At 39.3% G+C, this 22,824-nt stretch overlaps 1 protein-coding gene across 1 annotated transcript in view; it reads left to right on the top strand.

Annotated features, from left to right (window-relative positions):
* LOC133767827 (ADP-ribose glycohydrolase MACROD2-like) overlaps positions 1-22,824 on the top strand; it is an 874,013-nt gene that overhangs the window by 216,133 nt on the left and 635,056 nt on the right. Inside the window, exon 2 of the mRNA XM_062202273.1 lies at positions 15,714-15,744. The gene's annotated coding sequence lies outside the window, so the exon portion shown is untranslated. The remainder of the gene's footprint in view (positions 1-15,713; positions 15,745-22,824) is intronic.

Here is a 22,824-nt window from a genome sequence, read left to right as displayed (position 1 = left end):
CATAAATAAGTACTTTTCCTTGCTTGCATTAAATAAAAATATTTGCATTTTTCTTCTGCCTTTTTAATTCCTGGATATGATAGCAGAGTTACCATCACATCAACATAATCTTGCAAGCTTGCACATTCACTGCAGAATGCAAAATGTCATGGCATTTCTTTATAGAAATATGAAACTTTTCCCAGCAAGTTTTGTTGCACATAAAAAGTGAGTGAGAATCAGGGTTGAGATTCCAGGCACTTAAGAATTCCAGATGGAAGGGCTGGAGTGACCAGATTACAGAATACACCTTACCTAAGGAAAACAGGAACTCTTTTCTTTCCTTCCCCTTCATTATGTTTTCTGAAGTTACTAGGAGTGCCAATTTTTTTTTTTTGACAGGCAGAGTGGACAGTGAGAGAGAGAGAGAGACAGAGAGAAAAGTCTTCCTTTTCCATTGGTTCACCCCCTCAATGGCCGCTGCGGCTGTCACTGATCCAAAGCCAGGAGCCAGGTGCTTCTCCTGGTCTCCCATGCGGGTGCAGGGTCCAAGGACCTGGGCCATCCTCCACTGCACTCTCAGGCCACAGCAGAGAGCTGGAGTGCAAGAGGAGCAAGTGGGACAGAATCTGGCACCCTGACTGGGACTAGAACCCAGGGTGCCAGGGCTGCAGGTGGAGGATTAGCCTATTGAGCCGTGGTGCCGGCCCTGGAATGCCAATCTTATGAAGATGATTCAATGTGCATCATTAGGAATGACTTCATCTTATCAAATTAAAATAAGGAAAGAGTAGAAGTAGAGATAGTAGAAGAGGAAGAAGTAGGAGTTCCCCTAAGTTAAATGCAACACAAGAGAGAAAAGCAATATTTGATTGGGGAGAGTTATTAAATACTGACTGTGAATTCAAAGAATCTTTAATCAGGTTTTTAAAACACTGTAAATATTCTAGAGATTTGTGGTTCAATCTGAATGCAGGAGAAGAAAATTTGTGTGTGTGTGTGTGTGTGTGTGTTTTGTGCTTATAATCTGTGTCTTCTCATAATAAATAACTTCTTGGAAGCCTATCAGATCCCTGAATCATCAGAGTGGAAGTGGTTCTCAGAACTCATTCCATAGGGCCTACCTCTCAAATTAAGAAAGTCTACTCGCAACTCTTACAAGAAGGGATATTTCAGCTTTTATCTTAATAAGAAGCACAAAAATACCACAGCCAACTGATTACCTGACTTTCTTAGCAGGTAGCAAGTTTTCACTACTGCAAGTGCACACAGATGTGTTTCATACTAGCCGTGTGACTTCAGTGAAATATTCTCTCTATATAGTAATTGGTGACAGTACTGGACAGCTGGAACAAGCCTCACTTAAAGTTTTGCATATCACTAGATATTTTTAAATTAAAATAGACTATACATTTATTTCATCTTGAATGTCACATACAGCTAAACTTTCTGTCATTTGTCTGGTTAAAAGCTGTTTTGACATAGGGGTGAATATGAGTAAGGCAATTAGAAGTATGAAAGTTCTTTGATTGATGAGTAATCATATGTACATTCTTACCACTCAAAGTGTATATTCAAGACCAGCAGCATTGGCATCATCTGGGTCCTTGTTAATAATGCAGAATTTCAGGCCCCAACTCAGACCTACAGAATCAGAATCTGAGTTTTAGAAGTTGGCCCCCAGTGACATGCCTGCACATTAATATTTGAGAATTATTACAGTCCAAAATTTTGGAATCCATTAACAGTGGATCCAACACATAGAAGTGACATGGGCAGGTGGAAAGCAGAAAAACGTTCTGCCAGGAAATAATTGAGCTTGGTCCATTATTTCATGCGAGAAGAAGGACAAGAGTACTTATCAAGATGAGAGGCATTAGGTGTTTATTTTTGCCGCGTTGTGAGAAAATACAGTTGTCAAGGGAGAAGCCTGGGCTTTATTATCTTGCCTCTTTCAGGTGTATCATCAATTTTGGATAGTTTCCAAAGGTCTTCTTCCACTTCAGGTATCAGTGTATTAGGTGGGAACAATAATTCTTTTCTTGGTTTCTCCAGGTTGAGGTTAATGTAATATTATTGTCTGATTACTTGCTACTATACATGTCTGCAGAACAGGAACATGGTCAATACCAGGGACCCTGTTAGGAATAGTTAACTGTAGCCTAACCCAGATATATTGAATCAGAATTTTATTTTCAGAAAGTTGCCCACATGATTGGATACATATTGCAATGTGAGAAGCACTGGTCCATGGCACTTTTGAGCCAGGGAGCTCCCCATCCCTGGAGAAGGTCAGATGAAGCCAGGGTGAGCCCCCCAAGTAGATGGTAGTGAGAAGAGCCAAGCCTAGTGTAGGATAGTTAGAAGAAAACACTTCCAGGGGCAGTTGCAACTCCCAGCTCTATCTGCTTCTGGCAGAACGTTGAAATCAAAGATAAAGTAATGTAAAATGTGGCTAGAGGGAATATTTATAGTTTTTGCATTTGGATATAAGCTAAGGATCCTTTGAAGAAATGTTGGTTCAGAAACACATTTTGCAGAGTGGGGGAAACTTGGATAGCTCTTTAGAGCTTATGGGAAATAAATCTCGAGCACAGAAGCCTTGTCTAATCATTGGCTTCTTACTTGTCCTCAAAAACCTCCCTCAATTGCATTAAGCCTTGTCTGCTGCTAATAAAACTATCATTTTTCATGGTGAGGGATGTGTCCCACTTTGAGAGAATCCCAATAAGAAGAAACAATGACATGAAGTAAGAAGAGAAATAGTGGGAGGAATTCTCCCACATACTTTAAAGGAATAGAGCTCTCATCTGTAATAATTTTAATCTGAGAGAGACTTACAGTTTGTTATGGATGATTCTTTTTTTGTTTGTCTTTAATCAAGATGCAATTGTGAGATTATGATTAAATGTTAAATTCTTTTGTGAAATGAATTCAGAAGTCAATGAAGTCAGCCTAGCAGAAGTACTGGTGTCTAAAAATAAGTGTCTCTACATCAAGAATTGCTCTAGCCATCTGTCCATTCTTCCATCCCATCTTCCCATCATTATTCTTCCATCCATGCAATATATGATCTCTCATCTAACAGTAGTGGCAATTTAGTGCAAAGAATAAGTTAGCATCCTAGAGTAGAAGGAAATTTCGTCTTAACTCTGTTTTAGTGAGTTATAGGCATGCCAAACTTGCAAAACTTTATGTGCTCATCTTGATGATTTTCTCATCTCCCAGTGTGGTGAGCTGACACTGACCTTCAGTATGCTTTTATATAGAGAAAGTTCAGTCGCTTACTCTCCTCTTTGTAGTTCTGGGATAATGCTCATTGAATTAATGCAGTGAACACTGAGAAATGTGTACAAATAACTCATCTCCTGGGCCTTGACCTACTGGGTAAACTGCTTCCCATCTTGTTCTGTGTGCCCATTTTCATAATAGACTCCTGTAGATAAACCTGTTCTCATTGATTGATGGCCCACAGAACACAGCCATTTTTGGATCATGGGTTCTAATTCTTGAACTTGAGAAATATGATTACCATCAACTTCCTTTTTCTTTTTCTTTTTCTTTCTTATGTTCCTTTACTTTAGTCATTCCTACAGGGTGTGTCCTATAGACATGTCTTTCTTAGTCATTATCTCCTAATTAATTCCCTTGTTAAGTATAAAGTGTGCATTAGGCTTGACTAATGTCTTCCTTTGTGACTAAGGAAAAAAGAATTTATTACCTTTACATATTGACTCACGCTGCATAATCACAACTCGTTTATTTAAAGCCCTCATTCTTCAGGAACCATGCTGAAGTTTAGGGCTCACATAACTGTCAGGAGAATTTCACCTGATTCTCATAAATAGGGTACTGAGTCAGTTGTTTGCACATATGATTGGTTTAAGAGGTGGCTGTATTCACTTGGAAACCCATTTATTTCTCTGGGTAATATCTTCAAGTTCATATTGGAAACCACAGAGGGGCTGGAATGAAATTTCCCGTTTGTGCAGAGAATATGGTGATATTTTAAGAGATATATCAGGGATACCAAAATTATGCAGGCGTAAGATTTACATATGCATTGGCAAAACTAGCAATCTGCTCTCTCCTTGGTTATGTGGTTCTATGACAGTAAATACAGAAAATGATGTTAGGTTCAGGTTCTCCCAAGGGAGAGAGCCTGTGCTGGAGATGAGGGTGCAGGATGAAGTTTGAGCTATAATTATCTGATGCAGCATTAGGAATAAAAATATTAAAATAGAATAGAATAGAAAAGTGGTTCTCAGTTCTAGTAGCAGGGTCCAGCAGTGGTAATATAAACTAGTTGTTGATTACAAATGCAGATGTGTGGGCCTCACTGTAGACTCTCAGGTGATGCAGATACAACTACATTGGAGACAATTAACGGAGCATATTTTCCTTATCCCTCTCTCTTTATTTTGCAGAAAGTCACACTAATCTTCACTTTGAGCGCAGATTTAATGTACGAATCGGCTACACAAAGCACAGAAGGGTTTTCTTACTATGTTGGTCCTGAAAAAAAGAACTCTCATCTCTCAGAAGTCCTTTCTCAAGAGCTGAGGATGCTCAAGATGGATTCTTTTCCTCTCCTCCTTCTGCCTTTGACCTCACTGACTCTGTTTTGCGGTGACAAGTAGTTAGAATTTTGAATCGTGAGATCAGTGCTTGTGGCTGAGCCTTTTCCCCTTAACCACCATGTGACTACTGGGAGGTTCCTCAAACCATCCAGGGATAATAATATTAACAATGCCTCACCTTGGTCCATCTTGGTTATTACAAGAGACAGTGAAACCCACGTGAAAACATTCTGGAAGCTATAGAATTCTTTTAGGTGGAGTGTTTATTCTTGTTTGGTGAAGCTCCAAGAGACTTCTCATGATAACTAAGACTGCTTGGTACCCTGCTACCCTGATCGTCTCTGTGGTTTCTCAGTAAATATTTGCCAACTGTGTATTTTCTCTAATGCTTCTAAAAACCATTCTGGTTTGGGCACTCTTCATCTGATAGTTGAAGCTGCTGGGCACCCTGGTATTCTAGTAATTTCTGTGGCCACTTGGTAGATATTTGCTGAGTGTATCTTCTCTCGATCCCTTCTCAAAACTATTCAGTCTGTTAGCAAACTGTTAGTAAGGCCAAGAGAAAGACTTGGGACATAGGGGTGGTTGAAAAAAGGTTGTGTTACTATATCCGTAATGCCTGGCCCATGGAGTCCTAGAAAATACCATCTAACCACCAAGCGTTTGAGGCTGTGGGACAGCCTCTTTATGAGACCATCTGTGTTTGTTGCTTTGTGGTTATTTGTTGTTAATGAGTTTTCTTAAATGTTTCCTCTGGAAGTCAGATCTTCATCTTTCTAATTAAGAGAGATAGGAAGGTATAACTTATTATTAAGAAAGTCAGGGATTGACTCTCAACTGTGAATACATAAGAACTTACACTGGAGTTTGTGTCACAAAACTTTACATGGTGCCCATTCTCTGTAGGATCTTCCACTAGATGCCTAAGACATATGAGTAGAATTCTCAGGAACACAGCTTTTCTCCTTAAGTGGTTAATCCTTGAATTTTCTCCCAGTTGTACATTCTTGGATTCCAGTAAGGTCTCAGTTGAACCTTTCTTCCTTTTTATGGGTTTATAGGGATTTATCTGCCTTTCCTTCCTCTTGACCGGATGACCAAATGTGCTATTTCCCGAGAAGTTCTCCTAAAATATAAGCCCAGAAATCCAGATCCATTCTAAAAGTTCTACTGCCAGCCACACCAAGATAAATAACAATAAAAGATATCATAGGTTGTTCCCCAGAAGTGGACTGACAGGAGGATTTGGGGGAAAAGAGGTTTAGTAGGAAGTGGTCCAGAAAAAGAAAAACGTAGGTGAAATGTGAAGAAACGAGCATGAAAGGGAAGGATGGCTGTCAAGACAAGTCCCAGGTGACTGCCCCATCCCACAGCAGTGCTAGGTAGATGGTGAAGGCCATGCTTCAGCATTGTCCCCATCAGGGCAAAGGTGAGGGCTCATTTATATCCTCCCATGCCTCACCCACCAGGAATTCCCTGAAGAGGATTTGATTCCTAAGTTCCTTGCTCTTGATGTGTACTGAATCCCTTCTTTTTTAAAAGACTTATTTTATTTATTCGAAAAGCATAGTGACTGAAAGAAGAAGGGAGGGAGGGAGGGACGGAGGAAGGAGAGAGAGAGAGAGAGAGAGAGAGAGAGAGAGAGAGAGAGAGAGATCTTCCATTTGTGGTGTAGTCCCCAAATGGCTGCAATGGTTAGGACTTGGTCCAGCAGAATCCAGCAGCCTGGAACTCCATCTGGGCACCCATCTGGGTGGCAGGGGCCCAAGTACTTGGGCCGTTTTCTGCTTCCTCCCAGGACCATTCACAGGGGGTTGCACTGGAAGCAGAGAAGCTGGAATGCAAACCAGTGCTCAGATATGGGAGGCTGACTGTTGCAAGTAGCAGTCCAGCTCACTGGGCCACAATGCCAGCCCCATTTGTATGCACTGAAGAAGCAGGTTCTGGCATCCTGGAGGTAGTCCTGTGACTGTTGCTGTGTGTGACCACCAGCTACACCCCTCATAACCACACCAAAGAAAGCTTCAATCTGTCCGCCCCTCGGAGCTCCTGCATAAAGCCCTGTGCTCGTTCTTGTGTACCTAGGGCTTCTTGTGTAACTTTGGTCCCTTCCTCAGTCAGCGAGGTCACTCTATGAAGATTCAGTTAGACCAGGAACTGGCTATGATCTGTGGGCCTTTTAATCTCAAGTGGCTAATTTACTTCTTAGGGGATCCAAAATGATTGACTCTTATCTCACTCTCCTTCTGGACTCTGTATCAGCTGAATCACCTAAGGGCATCTTCTTCTACTTCCAGCCTCTTTGTGCCAGGGATGCAAAATCTGCCTAATTATGAGGAAAATGGAGAAGCGATACTCACAAAATTGGAGATGATTAAGGCCATTGAAAATTCAACATTTTAGGAACATTTTGTTTTAGTAGGAGCTGTTATATTGCATAACTGATTTACTATTTGAACAAATTTTTATTTGCTTAACCATTATATTCTTTCTTTTCTTCTATGTAAGGGGCATTTACAGATGCAAATCTTTTGGATCATAATGAACATTTAGATTTAGCAGGTTTATAGAGATGTGTTCTCATTTTCATGTATGTATAGTTTACAGGAAAACATTCCTACCAGTTGCATGAATAAGCTCATGCAAAAAGAAAGACCTTCCTTTCGCTAGTTTCAATATTTTGCATCCTAATAAATTCCAGGTGGAACTAATCCAGCTGTATTCTTGGAAAATGTAAAGTTTGGAAGAAGACGGCTACTATTCATGGCTATGTAGTAGTTTGTTTTATACTGCATACAGTTGTATAGTTATAAATGTGAAAGCAGCTGGCAATAAATGATTTTATGGCAGCTATTTCAAAGGTAGAATGAAGAAAACAAAAAGAAATCAAGTTACTGCTTATAATTATGTTGTCTGGGTGAGCTTTCACAGTGTTCTCCAAACACTTCACTGGCTATTTCCAAGTGATCTCATTCAAGGTATCCTATAAGTGACCTTGACTTTCAAATTATTTAGTCTGGGTAATGAATAGTAGATTGTGATGATGTTTGCATTTTTAGGACAGTTTTTTAAGGAGATGACATCTTTTTGCTATTTTACCTTTTATTATGGAGAAAAATTGAAATTATTAACTATTTATATAAAAATAGCATATAACTATTTTGTTATATGTCAAATAACCCAGTAACTTATTCATTCACATCCATTCAACTGTTATCTATTGAGTTCTTTTCACCATTCTAGGTGTTGGTTGTACAAAAGTAGCAAAACAAATGTGGGAGTTTTCATCCAAGTGTGGTTACCTGAAGTTGGGTAAACAATGAACTAAGAAACAACTAGATCTCAGGTAGTGACAGAAGTTGTAAGGGTCTATGTAACAAGCTAAGTTAACAGAGAGTAATTTAGTTAGAGGTCAGGAAGGTTGCTTGGAGGAGGTAACATTTGATCAGAAAGCTACTGGGAATAAGAGAATAACCCTGGCGAGTTCCTGGTAAGTGGGATATTCAAGGCAGAGGAGATAGCAAGTCCAAAACCATGAAAGCAGGACCATGCTTTGTACATTTGAAGAACAACAGGAGGCCAGTGTGGCTAGAACTTGGTGAGCAGGGGAAAGCAGAAGGAAAGAGGGCGGTGAGGAAAGGGAGCCACATCACTGAGAAGCTTTGGCTCCGGCGCCACAGGTTTTAATTTTATTTAAGTCTGATGAGAATCGATTAGAGGTTCGAAGTGAGGAAATGGACATGACCTTATATGGGCTTTAACATGTAAATGGATGGGTGGAATGATTTTTATCAGAAAATTGTTTGGGGAGAGGGGTGTTGGATAGGTGGGTATCCAAATTGAATAAAAGAAGAGAGGCATAGGGCTATAGGCACTGTTCTCTGACTATGCATGTTTTGTTTGAGTCTTCTGTTCATGAATTATTTGGAGAATCAAGAAATATTAGAGACAGGAGTTTGATGCAGCATGAAGATGCCCATTCGGGTGCCTACATCCCATCATCCCATTTCAGAGTGTTTGGACTCTAGTCCTTGCTCAATTTCCAATTCCAACTTCTCCATGGTCCTACTTCTAACTCTAGTGTCTTACTAGTGCATCCTGGGAGGCAGCAGGTGACAGCTCAGGTACACATACACCACCTACATAGGAGACACAGGTTGAGTTCCTGTCTTGTGGCTTCTGCTTGGCCCAGCTTCAGCTGTTGCAGGCCTTTGAAGATTGAGCCAACGGATGGAAGATAGCTCTCTCTCTCTCTGTGTGTGTGTCCTTAAAATAAAAAATAATGTTAAGAAAAATTTCAAAGACAAAAAATAGAATAATCTATTGTTTATACTAGATAATAAAGAAAATCATTTAGTATTTCATATATGATCTTGAACAAGTTCCCTTTCTTTGCTTTGCTCTCTTCCATGTTTGTTTAAAAAAAAAGGATACTATGTTCTTTATCACAGGCTTACTCATCAGATAATGCACATAGAGGCTTAGCCCAGTGCTTGGCACATTGTTGTAGTTCAGGAAATGACAATTGTTACTGTTGCCATGGTGCTCCTTCCCATGTCCAAACACTCTGAGGCATTCAGGATGCTCTGAAATTGCCCATCTCTCTGTCACCCTTATCCTGAGCTATTGAGAAAGGTAAGAAAGTGTCTTATAGCATCACAAAATTTAACAGTAAATGAATCATCAAGTCTAACTCTGCTCTTATAGAAAGGAAAACCGAGGTGTTAAGGTTATGTTCCCTCAGGTCTACAGCTAGTGAGTGACCACAGTCATTAGAAGTATGTACCCCACAATCAGGAATCCCCCGGTTTGAGAAATACTGAAGTGTGCTGCATCCTGGATAAGCGGGCCAGGACACAACCCACTCTGCAGAAAAACAAATTTCAATGAGTTGCATTGTTTCTGAGATGCCCATTTTCTTATATTCTGAGTTCTTTGATGGTAAGCACTCCACTTCACACCTGGAATGCTTTTCAGGAAAGCAGAGTTGTAGCATGTTTTCCTTCCTATACATGTGTGCACTAGGTTGTCATTCCTGGTAAATTGAAAGGACAGTTGTAACCCCTTGACTTTAAGTAAGTAAACCAATGAGGGGCAGTTTCTGAGGAAGAGGTTTGTGCTTGAAACCCTTCATTGGCAGTGTTGGCCTGAGCAAAGAGGAAAGTCAAAGTCTTTCGGAAGGGTGGTGGAGATTTGGAAGAGAAGTCTAGAGCCCACAGTGGAGCCCTTGTTAAGACTGGACCCGCAGCGCCATTCTTGATAGTACATGAATTAAACTGTGGAGAACTCTGATCTGTGACTCTGAGTTGGAAAGTGATTCAAAAGTACCTGACTGAATGCAAGGAAGTTTTAGGAAATAGCCAATTTCTCTCTTGTCTATAAATACTCTAAAGAGAGAAGTGCTTGAAAAATATCAGTCTATCAGAAATAGAAACTCCAATAAGTATGCAATAAAGTCTTAAATAATAAGGAAGGATACTATATTTTAATTTTTTAAATTTATTAATTTGAAAGGCAGAGTTACAGAGAGGCAGAGGCACAGAGAGAGAGAGAGTCTTCCATCTGCTGGCTCATTCCCCAGATGGCTGCATTGGTTGGAGCTATGCTGATCCAAAGCCAGAAGTCAGGAGCTTCTTTCAGATCGCCTACATGGATGTACGGGCCCAAGTACTTGGGCCATCTTCTACTGCTTTTCCAGGCTGTTAGTAGAGAATTAGATAGGCACTGGGGCAGCCAAGACTCAAACCAGCACCCATATGGGATGCTGGCACTGCAAACTGCAGCTTTACCCACTACACCACAGTGCCAGCCCCAAGGATTGTATATTTTAAATTCATAGAGTTTTGTAATGGTGTTTCTTACAATTGACAGTTTCCTCAGTTCAGTGAAATGTGACATATAATTAAAAACACTTAAGTGGAAGTTGTAATGTGTAAAATGGCATTGCTTATAAATAATGGAAAATTGAACTACTTAAACATTAAGGAATCTGCTGACAAAACCACCAGAGGATTCTAGCATTTTACATTTAAATTTTTGACAATAGGTCAGATGAATCACAACTCTCCATCTTTCTGTCCTTATGGCTGAGGGAGTTTTATGTTACTTAGGGCATTCAACACCTTCACGCAGAGCTGATAAGTCAGTCTGTCCTACCAGGATTGCATGACCAGAGATAAGGAGGAGAGAGAGAAATTCTCACTTTGAAGGATCACACAAACTGAGGATCAGAGTTCTGTTGTATATTCTGAACCATTGTTAGGGTCGAGACAGAGCAGTTTGAGTGGTCTTTCCTTCCTTGCTCTCAAATTACTCAGAAAGGGTGGACTCAGACTTTGAGAGGATGGGAAACAGAGTCTACAGCCTTAAGGATTTCAAGCTTTTTTTTTTTTTTTTTTTTTTTTTTTTAACGTGCTGGAAACGAACATGCTGGACTAAAGAAGTATTGTATTTTCCAGTTGATGGCCCAATCTATAATTTCACAAAAGAAAAGTCTGTCCAATCCATGTCAAATCATTACTTTTTTTCTCCCTAGAGAGCAAGTGTATGCTGGTTTGGAGAAAAAGATAGCTAAAAGTTAAGTGCTATGAAGCACATTTCTGATGGCCACATGCTCAGATCTGATTAACACAGACACTTCTTGCTCCCAGAGTTTGCTGGAAAGAGAGACTGGAACCTTACAAAGTGCACTGCTGATGCCATTCCACAATTTTTTTAGGTGACTGCTGAGTTAATGTGCACTTCAAACAAACCAAGATAATTGGACAGAATTTTGGTGCAGTCTGTTCATTCTTCTATGGGAGAAGATTTCTCAGGAAAATAGTTACGTGGAATACAACTTTGAAATAAACAAATCCCATGCCATTTACTTCTGGTGACTCCACCAGAAATTTATTATGGCCAAGAACACAGACTAGGTGCAAAATATTCCCTTTGTTAACCTTATTTGCTCACTCTTCCTCTCTCTTTCTCTGTCCCCTTCTCTCTTAAGTAATAAAAAATGATTAATGGAGGAGAGTTAGTTTGGATGAATTCTATGGAAAGCTATTTTATGAAAAATGAATGTTTTCATGATATTGTATTTCCAACTCTGCTTTATCATTGCCTTTTTGTTTAAGTTAATGCAATAATATTACCAAAGTCATCTTCCATTACATTACCATTTGCTTTCACAGTCTAGGCAACGATGTCATTTTCAGATGAAGCTATTTGTCCTTGTTAAAACAGACAGGGCAATTGGTGCATTCAGACTCAATTACTGAGTAGCATGATTGATTCTAAGATAGAACTGGAGCAGTTAGCGTTAACTGTTCAGGATGCTCTTTCTTCCACTAGAGCTGATGGGAGAACAAGTCATAATGACTGAACCTAAGGGAAGCAGAAGGAAGTTAGTTCAGATCAGTTCCCCAGGGAGCAAATTCTGAGACAGAATTTTGAGTGTCGCATATCTACAGAATACCCTTGGAATCAACACATGGGGAAGGAGGAAGCAAGTATTGGCCCAGTGCCAGCTCCTGCTGGCTTCACATGGAGCTCTGGAAAGTGGAATAGCCTTTCAGCATTTAACTCATTGAACTAAGATGACCAGCCCTTGTATGGCTTCATTCATCAGGTACTTGTGTGGGTATCCTAGGATGGGACATGATCTTAGGTAAGGCCGCTGAGTAGTTGCAGCTTAGGCAATTGCTGAGAAGGTCGATAGTTGAAGACTGTCTGCTCATCGCACTACACCCTAGACTTGAGCAGTGGTCCTCAACCAGGGGTGCATTTTCCGCCTTATGGGGTATTTGACAATGTCTGTAAATATTTTTGCTTGTCACTACCAGAGGGATGCAATTGACATCTAGGAGGTAGTATCCAGGGTTGCTGCTAAACATACCACAAGGCACAGGACAGCTCCCAAGGAGAAAGAACTATCTAATCCAAAATGTCAAAAGTTCTGCAGTTGGGAAACTTGCCCTGGGACAGCAAAGCCCTCCTTGAAACATGATCTGGTGGGGATCACTGAGTTCACTCCAGAAATCTATATTAACCAAGCACAATGGTCTGTGTTTCCTATTGTTCTGACTTCTCCTACAGACCCTTTGAGATCTCATAGCTTTCATTTACTAATGAGGAAACTGATTCTCAGGACAGCTAAGTAAATTACCCAACCCCATGAAGGACACAGAGGTGAGATTCATTGTGGGGCTGTTTATTGAAGACATTGTGGTATCTTCTGGTTTTCCCCTGAAGAAGTTTAGAACATATCACCCCAAAATATACCTTACTAGAATATTAATTATTTTGAGTTAAAGACACTGTAAAAAAGCACAGTTGCAAGAAGAATATTCTTACTTTGTTTCTTAGAGGTAGGAGACAAAATTTCCACATGAAAGTTTTCCTCCCTATTCCAGAAGGTAAGTGACATTATCATCAAGGTTGGGAAGCTGAGTCCAAGAAAAATCTGTAAAGTAAACCTTCTTCAACTAACTCTTATCTTCCCAATCACTTCTCTTCTTCATTAACTACTTTAGCCAAAGCCCTTTTGCTTCTTGTACTTTGACAATTTACTGCTTTTTGTTCAGTTTGGTGTATCAATGTTCAATTCTAACTGCCTGTTTAGGTCTTCATTTCCTCCTGAGAGCTCCAATGCCACCTAAAACTTGTATCACCTAAACGTCCTCTTCTCTTGATCTGTTTTATGTTAGCTGAAAACCCTTCAGAGAATAGAGCAGAAAAATTTGCCTCCCTCACACCTTGATGTTTCAAACCTTTCTTTTTCTCTAAACATGAGATGGATGACGCTCACATGTTCAGGTTTGCTCCGTTGTAATTCCTGGGCCTCAAGTTGTAAATACACCTCTATCTAACTTAAAAGACACAGTGGAACGTGAGTGGTATGGCACAAATCGTAGAGATGACCCTGAATCCTATTTGGTTTGTATTTTTAAGTAGATCACTCCTGATTCCTGACTCCAAGTCCTTGCTGTTAATGGCAAATACTTACATAAGGTTGCAGCTGATTTTCATACTGGGCGTTCCACTTGTTGGTAGTCTCACGGAATGCTGGTAAAGGGAGTAATGTAAAGGAAATTTTGCTTCATGCTATTGCTTCCTCTGCATTGTTGGATGAAATGGATTCAAGAACATTATTTACATTTTATTGGCATCGCAAGAACCCTAGTAATCAAGGGATTAACTCATTTGTTCTATCAAAAATTACCATCTTCTATGTTCCAGAAACTATTCGCTTTCCTTATCATAACATCGACTAGTAAATGTTTCCACAAGAGCACAGAAAAAGCATTTGTCGATTTGCAAATACGTAGTTGGCTTAACCAAATCAGTTATTACGCTCTATAAAACAAAATCACATAAATTTTGACCATTTTAATAGGGCATTATTTAAAAGTGAGTAAACATATAATCTATGAAAGTGTTATGGGAAATGCAATGTAGCACACATTTAACCCAATGATATAAATGAAAAGGATTTAGACATTTCATTATTATTGAACCCAATAGTAATATTAGTTATTATGGTTGACAGCAGCAATGGTTTTCAGATTCTAGCACAATGCCAATCCCTTAAGTGAATTTTGATGCAAATGGAAGGGGAGAGGGAGCGGGAGAGGGGAGGGATGTGGGTGGGAGGGAAGTTATGGGGGGGGTGAAGCCATTGTAATCCATAAGCTGTACACTGGAAATTTATATTCATTAAATAAAAGTTTAAAAAAAATAATAAAAAAAAATAAAGATAATGGAGATACAAAAAAAAAAACTCTGTCATTAATTCTATAAAACATTTCTGTGTAGTAGACATTATCATCTTTATTTTACAACAGAAAAATAGAAAGCTGGAAAGATTAAATAAAACAACTTGATTGAATTTACAGAAGTATATGGGCAGAAGTCGTTGCCACAGATAACTTTCTACACTAATAAAGTCTAATTTAAAATAAAATATACATTTATGTTTGTTTATGCATGTTTTCAATCAAATTCTGTAAACATTGCTTTGTCAAATGTGATATAAATATAAGCAGTAATATGCCAATAAATATTTAAAAACTAGTTCTCAAAAAAGAGCATGGGTTATTTATCTTAAGTCATAGTGACATTGAATCTGTAGCACATAATTTACATAGAAAGATAAAATATATGACATTCTTTATTGTAAATGACCAGTTGATTCTCTTAGAATGCTTTTGTTGAATTTTTGTTTGTTTGTTTGTTTGTTTTGAACATTGGTTTTACAGCAACAGAATTTTTTTTTTTTTTTGACAGGCAGAGTGGACAGTGAGAGAGAGAGAGACAGAGAGAGAAAGGTCTTCCTTTTTGCTGTTGGTTCACCCTCCAATGGCCGCCATGACCGGCGCAATGATTCGAAGGCAGGAGCCAGGTGCTTCTCGTGGTCTCCCATGGGGTGCAGGGCCCAAGCACTTGGGCCATCCTCCACTGCACTCCTGGGCCATAGCAGAGAGCTGGCCTGGAAGAGGGGCAACTGGGACAGAATCTGGCGCCCCGACTGGGACTAGAACCTGGTGTGCCAGCGCCGCAGGCGGAGGATTAGCCTATTGAGCCACAGCACCGGCCGCTTTTGTTGAATTTTACTAAAATATTTTATCTGTAGCCCGGTTGTGGTTTCAAACATCCCATGATATGCGTCATGAATACTGATTAATGTTTTCAGACTTCAAAACACCAATATGACATCATATAACATAGAGCTGGGAAGATATTTTTGGAGTTCACATTATAAACATATATATAATAATTATTATTATATACATATATACAGTAATGTCAAGAGCATAACTAATAGTAAAATGTGGCAAAATAATGAAAACCTGATGAGTACTTTTGGTTGGTTGTCTTTTCTTTGATAGAATTTATTTCATTGTAGGTTTATGTGACTTAATTTTTTAATATTAACTAATTAAAAATGAGCTCCTAAGATTCATAACAATTTGACAGTTGGTTCTCTTGAGCTGTTAAAATTGCCGGTAAGAAAGAGTTTTCAGTTAATCAAATGTCTCCTCCTCCAACTCCCAGCTCTGAGTATGTAAATAGAGGACATCTCATTTCAAGCAAAATCAATGTCCAAATAGATGATACTGGGCAGAGTCATTCCTTTGCAATTTATTGTTACTTTTTGTGGTTTATTCACAGGCATTTCCCTGCATCTCAACAGGCATTTATGGTAAGTGATCTCGCTTTTTATGATGTTTGTATTTATTTTGTTGTTAAATGGGGTTGGCAGGGGAGGTTAACCGGAAAAATTAAAGGTTCCTTGATGAATGTATTTTTTGTGTGTGTGATTTAAAGAGACTCAAAATCCAGGTCAAATCTTGTTAAGGAAGCTCAAGAAGCGATTCAAATTCTGTGTTCTTGAATTTCATTGTGTTGGATACCACCCAAAATGATTTGATTGATACATTGTGGGTTGAAGTCTTTTGTTAAGAAATTTGTAGAAGCAGGATTGTTCTCTAATATTGTTTTCTTTAATAAAGTCATGTTTTCCCTCAGAAAAAGCATAATGCAAATAAAGCCTAACATTATCCTTATTTTATTGCAAATTACAAGGTAGTAGAGACATTCAAAATGCATATATGTGTATATGTATCTTCAATTTTTAAAAAAAAATTCTAAGGGACTCTTAATAAAAGCAAAGAATTTTAATAAACTGAAAATATTTTTCTGCTACTGATGGATTGTTTTAAGTAGTTACTGTTTCATTTACAAATGGAAGCAAAATATATTTTAACCACTTGCTTTCACTAGTATAAAGCTCTCTAAATAGCCATCTACAATGATTTTAAAATTTTTTATATCATTAATAGTCTATTTTATTATATTAAAGTAACATGGAGTGTGTTTACTATTTGAGGGCTTTCTGACACAAGTGAAGTAGATTACACTTTCCATGGAAGCTCTTAACTGAAAAATAAAGTACCTCAAAAAAATCTAAAAATTGTTTAAATTCATTATTGTGGCAGAGAGGTAGAGAACCTAGGTAGATATCAAAGACTGGACTTTTTTTTTTTTTTCTTATTCTGGTATTTCTTTTGAAAGTATCTATAATTATAATGCAAAATGTAGACCTGAATCAGGGTAAGTGGGGAAGGATTTGGTCACACTATTAAAACTTCAGGGTATGCCTCCTTCCTTTTACATTCCACTAGGGTCTTTCTCTGTGGAAGCTAAATGGGCAATGATTGGAGAGAAGTAAACCAGGCCCGTTGCACAATTTTCCTCATTGTGGCCATTCTTTCTGTCTCACAAATTCCTAATTATAAATCTGAAATATTTGCTTAAAGGAAATTTACTTAAAGGAAGCATTATATACAAAGCTGCACTTGGTAAATAGTCCAAATCTATATTTAATCTTCTCTAAAATCAAGCTAAACTCCTTTGCCAGAAATAGGTTTCATTTTGAGAATATTCTTGCATTGCAATCTTGATATTCCTTGATGAAAACAAGCACACAAAACTCCAACTGCCTAAACTAATACTGTGCATATAGTTTTCTTGTATATTTCATTGTCAAATTGTTGAACTCTGTGTTGCTTCTGAGAATCTTATGGTAATTTGCAAGCAGCTTCAAAAAGGGAATTTCTCTAACATGACAATAAAAACAGGGGGAGTAGCAGGAAAGTAAAACAAAAGTAAAATAAAATGAAGAATGACCGTAGAATTATTGGATTGCTTGGGACTGACACTGTGGCATAACGGGTAAAACTATGCCTGCAGTGCTGGCATCCCATAAGCATGCCAGTTCAAGTTTTGGCTGCTCCACTTTAGATCCAGCTCCCTGCTATGGCCTGGGAAAGCAGTAAAAGGTAGCCCAAGTCCTTGGTCCCCTAGAGCCGCGTGGCAGACACAGAAGCAGCTCCTGGCTTCGGATTGGCCCAGCTCCAGCAGTTGTAGCCATTAGGGCAGTGAACCAGCATATAGAAGACTCTCTCCCTGCCTCTGCTTCTCTGTAACTCTGCCTTTCAAGTAAATAAATAAATAAATATTTTTTTTTAAAAAAGAATTAGAGGACCCCAAGTGGAGAGTAAGAGCTATATCAAATCTAAAGTGAATCATAATCAGTTCTAACCCCTGAAGGATAAACATTTCTTCCTACATTTGATATTGCTCAAAATGCATATAACAGTGGCTCAGTACCCACTGTGGTGAGGGAGGGAGAAATATTAAACACCGTTGATAGAGCATAAAGAGAGTGAACAACCATAACCAGTTCACAGCATACAGTTCTGAAGTCCTGACTACTCATCTCTTATTCCTTTATGATTGAGTAAATTTAAAAGCAGGAGTGAAAGCTCACAGAGTTCAAGTGCCATGTTGCCTTTGGTTAACCCACTGGCACTTAAGGCCAAGGTATCTTTTTAACTCCATGATTTCTTAGTTTAGAAGCTTTTGCATGAGTTTATGGTCCATTCAGCATTATACAACATGAAAATTATTTTGTACATCCCTTGTGAAGTTAAAACCTCTGATTTGTCCTTGGTTGTTTCTGAAGACCCCTATCTTTTAGACCACTTCTTTTCTTGCTCTTATTCAAAGTCCTGCTGCTTATTCTTCATTACAGATCAAATTTCCTTTTATTTTTACTTATTAGGATTTTATACAATATTTATTTATTTTTTAAAGATTTTATTTATTTGAGAAGTAGAGTTACAGACAGAAAGAGGGAGAGACATAGAGAAAGATCTTCCATCCTCTGGTTCACTCCCCAAATGGCTGCGATGGCTGGATCTGGGCTGATCCGAAGCCAGGATCCAGAAGCTTCTACCCAGTCTCCTACACAAATGCAGGGGCCCAGGCACTTGAGCCATCTACCACTGCTTTCCCAGGCTGTAGGTAGAGAGCTGGAATGGAAAAGGAGCAGCCAGGGCACGAACTGGTGCCCTTATGGGATGCTGTTGCCACAGGCGGAGGCTTAGCCTATTATGCCACGGTGTCTGCCCCCTTTATACAATATTAAAGACAATGGTCCAGAGAAAAAAACAGAAACATTTCAGAAAGCAAGAAATCAGAACTCCCAATATTGCATTAGAATGGATTTAGGGCAAAAAAAGTTTTTGGAATAACTTCTTGGTTGCACTCTACTCTTCTTGTTTTTAATTACAAATTTGCTATTTTTTTTTTCCCTGAAATACCACTTGGTACATGTTTCCCATCTGCTCAGGAGATTTTGATCATACTCCATTACTTGCAGGTTAATGCACAAGCTTTTAGCCTGAACAGTGGATATGTTATGCATCTCCCTATGCTAGTGCTTCCAAAACATGTGCGGAGGAGAAGGGTGGGGATCTCTCTTAAAGCATGTAAATGAATCGGTATGCTAAGAAATGTATATGTACATTAATACACACACACAGAGAGACACACACACAAGCCTTTGCATCTTTAAAGGGGGATTTGCTCTGCAGCCTTTACCAAAGTTATTTGAGCATAGACATTATGGTGCTTTCAACCTTTCTCTATCTGACTGAATGTTTTCCCCAGAATATAGTTTTAGTCATTTTTTGGCACCTACCTGTCTCTTGTGACCCATGCATGATCTGATTTGATAAATCTCAGAATATGTAAGTTACATAATAACTTCCATCCTAGATCCTTTCCTAAAGTGAACCCCCTTATACCACATGCTGTGCACCCCCAAATTAATACGCCCCAAACTAAAACCACCACTTCTGTCCACCTCACACCCTAAACAAAAGCACACCATGCATAATTAAACAGGAAATCTCCCTTGAGTGTGTCAACATTTGGAGGTTGTTTTACTTCCTGAAATCCTTCAACACTTGTATCTGCTCAAGCATCAATGGCTCCCCATTATTGCTTCTACTTTTTCTTATATTTGGTGCTCACAGACAGTGTGGGATTCTTTAAAGAGCAGGCTTTGCACACCGAGTGCCCAGCCAAGAACTGTGTCTATAGGAGAAGCTTAGCAAATATTTTCTGTTGATGAAAAAACAATGATTGTAACCCAAATGGCGGCCTAAATGCAGTCATAGAAAAGAGAATTGTTGAAGGCTACCAACATGTAGCAAAAAGCTACCCAGTTAGCATTTTCTCAATGTGGAAACATTTGCAGTTTCTTAAAAACATTCTCAAACTGGAAGTAGCATTTGTGGGCATGGCGTTGCCTACCCTGACCAAGGTAAAGTGGAAACTGGAGAACTGAGTTGGAGCACCCATTCCCTTCATTGAAGGGAGAAAACTTCCTTTGTGATGTACTATGGTCCGTAGATCAGTGGCCATCCAGGAACATACAGGTCATGTAGCTGGCCGTGAAGCCTTATGTGGCTTTTCCCAGCATGCCCTAGATCCAGCTCTCCAGCAGCTGTAACTTTTCAGGCACCTGCTTGCTTTGAATTTACCTTCACGTTATTTATGGTCCACAAATCCAGGGTAACCCTAGTTCTGCCAGAACAAAAGTTTAAGTGTAACAGAATCTTCATTTGAAAGGGTTTACTTTCTCACCGGTAAAGTCTCCTTCCAGGATAACTTGAGCAGCGGACAGTCCCATTTCATGGAAACTCAGGCATCAGTACCACATTAAGTGTGCTGGAAGACTTGGCACACTCCAGCACTTTGGGGATCCTCAGGCTCACATCTGAGGCTGACAGACCCCCCCAGCCTTTCTCCCACTCCTCAGTCTTCTGGGGGCAAAGCCTACAAAACAGCAAAATAAACAGAACCTTTCCATGAGATACAGACTGAAGACCATCCACCAGGTGACTCAATCCAATTTAAGGTAGAAACTCCAAGGGAGCAGGCTGTGCCTCCTTTGAAGTACCTTGGAAGAAGAACCAGACTTTCCATTCCGACTTGGAGCAGCCCCATGACTACTCCAAGTGTAGTGTTTCCAGGATGGTTCCACAGGGCGCAGCCTGCCTGCTTACACTCAGGATGAAAAGCCACATTTGGTAAAACACCAAAGAAAGGCCTGTATTCCTTTTGGAAAAATAGATCCAGATGACGCTTACGGGGGCCTTAAACCTACGGATTCCTGTTAAAAATCAGAACTGGCCTCTAAACCAGTCTCCGAGGGACAGATCTGAACTTCCCTGATGGACATAGCAGACCTCATGTGTGCCTCCTGGCCTGTGAGCCTGGTTTGGACACTCTGGTGCTAATAAGTTTAACAAAGGAGGCTAGACATGATACATGGCAATGGAATTTTTACCGAGAGGTGAATGGCTAACATAATTTCAGTCCATTTTATGAGAGTCAATACAGTTAACAAAAATGAAGTCCAGGCAGAAAAGTGCATCCCTTGAGTACTTGAAAATGGGGGAAAGATTGTCTTTGGAGAAAAAGAAAAAAAAAGTAAAACAACTTGAAATTTCCTTTCCAGGTATGGCATAGGCATAGCCTTTTTAGAGAAGGAAGAGTTTCAGACATTGAGTTATTGGCTGGAAATCTTAGGAAATATTTAAGTGTAGCATAACTTAGCTGAATCAACTCCCACAGTTATTCATTTTTATTTCTGTTACTAATGTGGAGCGCCTGTTTCCATCAAATCATTGGGCCTCTCTCTGCTTCCAACAAATTTCACCAGGCCACAACTTTCCAAATGAGGGCCTCATTTGCATTCAAGTTTGCCCTTCAGCTTCTAACAGGTAAAAAGAAAGAGAGAGAGAGAGAGAGAGAGAGAGAGAGAGAGAGAATACACCAAAGTGATGTTTTGTTAGCCTTAAATCTACGTGGCAAATATTTTTATCAGTACCTCTGTCTGGTCCACAGACGTGACTTGAAAAGAAATTAGAATATTCCCCACTGCCCATTTGAAGGGCAAGCCCTCCACCCTGAGCTTTAAGTGCTGACGGATTAGAGAAGCTATAACAAGTATTGCTTTGCAATTCTAGACCTGCTAGAAGGGTTATCTTATATAATGCATTTGGGAACCAAAGCAAAATTGACAAAATATGCACCCCTTCCTTTCATCCCTCTAATAGCTTCCCCCCTTCTTGCTTTCTTCTATTCTCTTTGAAATCTCCATTTGCTTTGAAAATTTCCTTTAAGATGGTCCAATAATGACTCCTATCTCTCCCGTAAAAATTCTTCTTTGGCATCCTGTGTTTTTTGCCCTTGTCAGATTGTTCTCACATATGAAACATCATCATTGTTGGCAATCCTTGAGTTAATTGCTGGCTTGCAAAGAAAAGTAACATTGGAATCAGTGCAACTTACTTCTCTTGGGAAAATGCAGTGCTGGGGTCAAATTCATCTAAATTATAGCACATTTGAATAGTATTTTATCAATTGGCTCCTATGAAGCACTACAGAGAGTTTGACAGCTTGACAGATAGCACATTTCTGGCTATTAAAGTGTTTCTAGCCCTCTGAATACTTCCCATTTGAATAGAAAGTTTTAGCCATTATACTTGTGCACATACACATTTGTGTGTACATCCCACAAAACATGGTACAAACTCCCCCCCATGAGCCTTTCTCTCTCTCTCTCTCTCTCTCTCTCTCTCTCTCTCCCTCTCTCTCTCTCTTTAAGCTACATGGGTCTTTAATATTAAAAAGACATCAAACTAAGAAACCCAAAGTACTACCTTCACTTTGGAAGGAAGGTGGTCTCAAGTGTCCAACAATATATGCTAGTTCAGCCTACATAAAAATGACAGCAATACCCACGGGCAGAGTTCCCCCAGGGGATCTGCCAAAAGAAATGAAAATCCTGGAAGCTTAGCATTCTGGTTCTGCAGATGCAGCAAGAAGCCAATGTCAGTCTCCCTGGTGTTCTGTTCAAACTGAACAATTTGGGGACTTAATTAAAAGATTAAGGTTTCAGAAAGTAATAAAGATTACAACTTTATTACTGTTTCTTAGGTTTGAATATGCAGTCCCTTGCAATTGTGTCAAGGTTAAAATTTGACTAAGGACTCGAAAAGCATAAATGAATTCCAACTTACTCCTTCCTTAGATGCTGCTACTTATTGGGATGCTATACGTTTTTAAACGTCTTTCCTTATAGAAGAAGCATTTGACATTAAGCCTTTTAATGAAATAGGAAAACTACATCAGTAAATTACAGGACCTATCCATTTAGCAGTAACTCCAGGGATATCTTCCAGACACCTTGAAAAATAGGAGCACTATTAGGAAGCTCTCCCTAAAGAACTGTTTGCAAGTGTTTAAGAATTGGCCACATTTTCAGTGTGATCACCAAACTAATGTCTGTGTGCTTGCTCATTGCCCTCATCCTATCTTAAATGGCATTCTTCTTTCTTGCTCTTTGTACATTCTTGTACCT

The sequence above is a fragment of the Lepus europaeus genome, chromosome 10 (assembly GCF_033115175.1).
Source record: "Lepus europaeus isolate LE1 chromosome 10, mLepTim1.pri, whole genome shotgun sequence".
In the NCBI taxonomy this organism is placed as follows: Eukaryota; Metazoa; Chordata; class Mammalia; order Lagomorpha; family Leporidae; genus Lepus; species Lepus europaeus.
The sequence above is the reverse complement of the archived record's forward strand: the minus strand, read 5'-3'. Positions and strand labels throughout refer to the sequence as shown.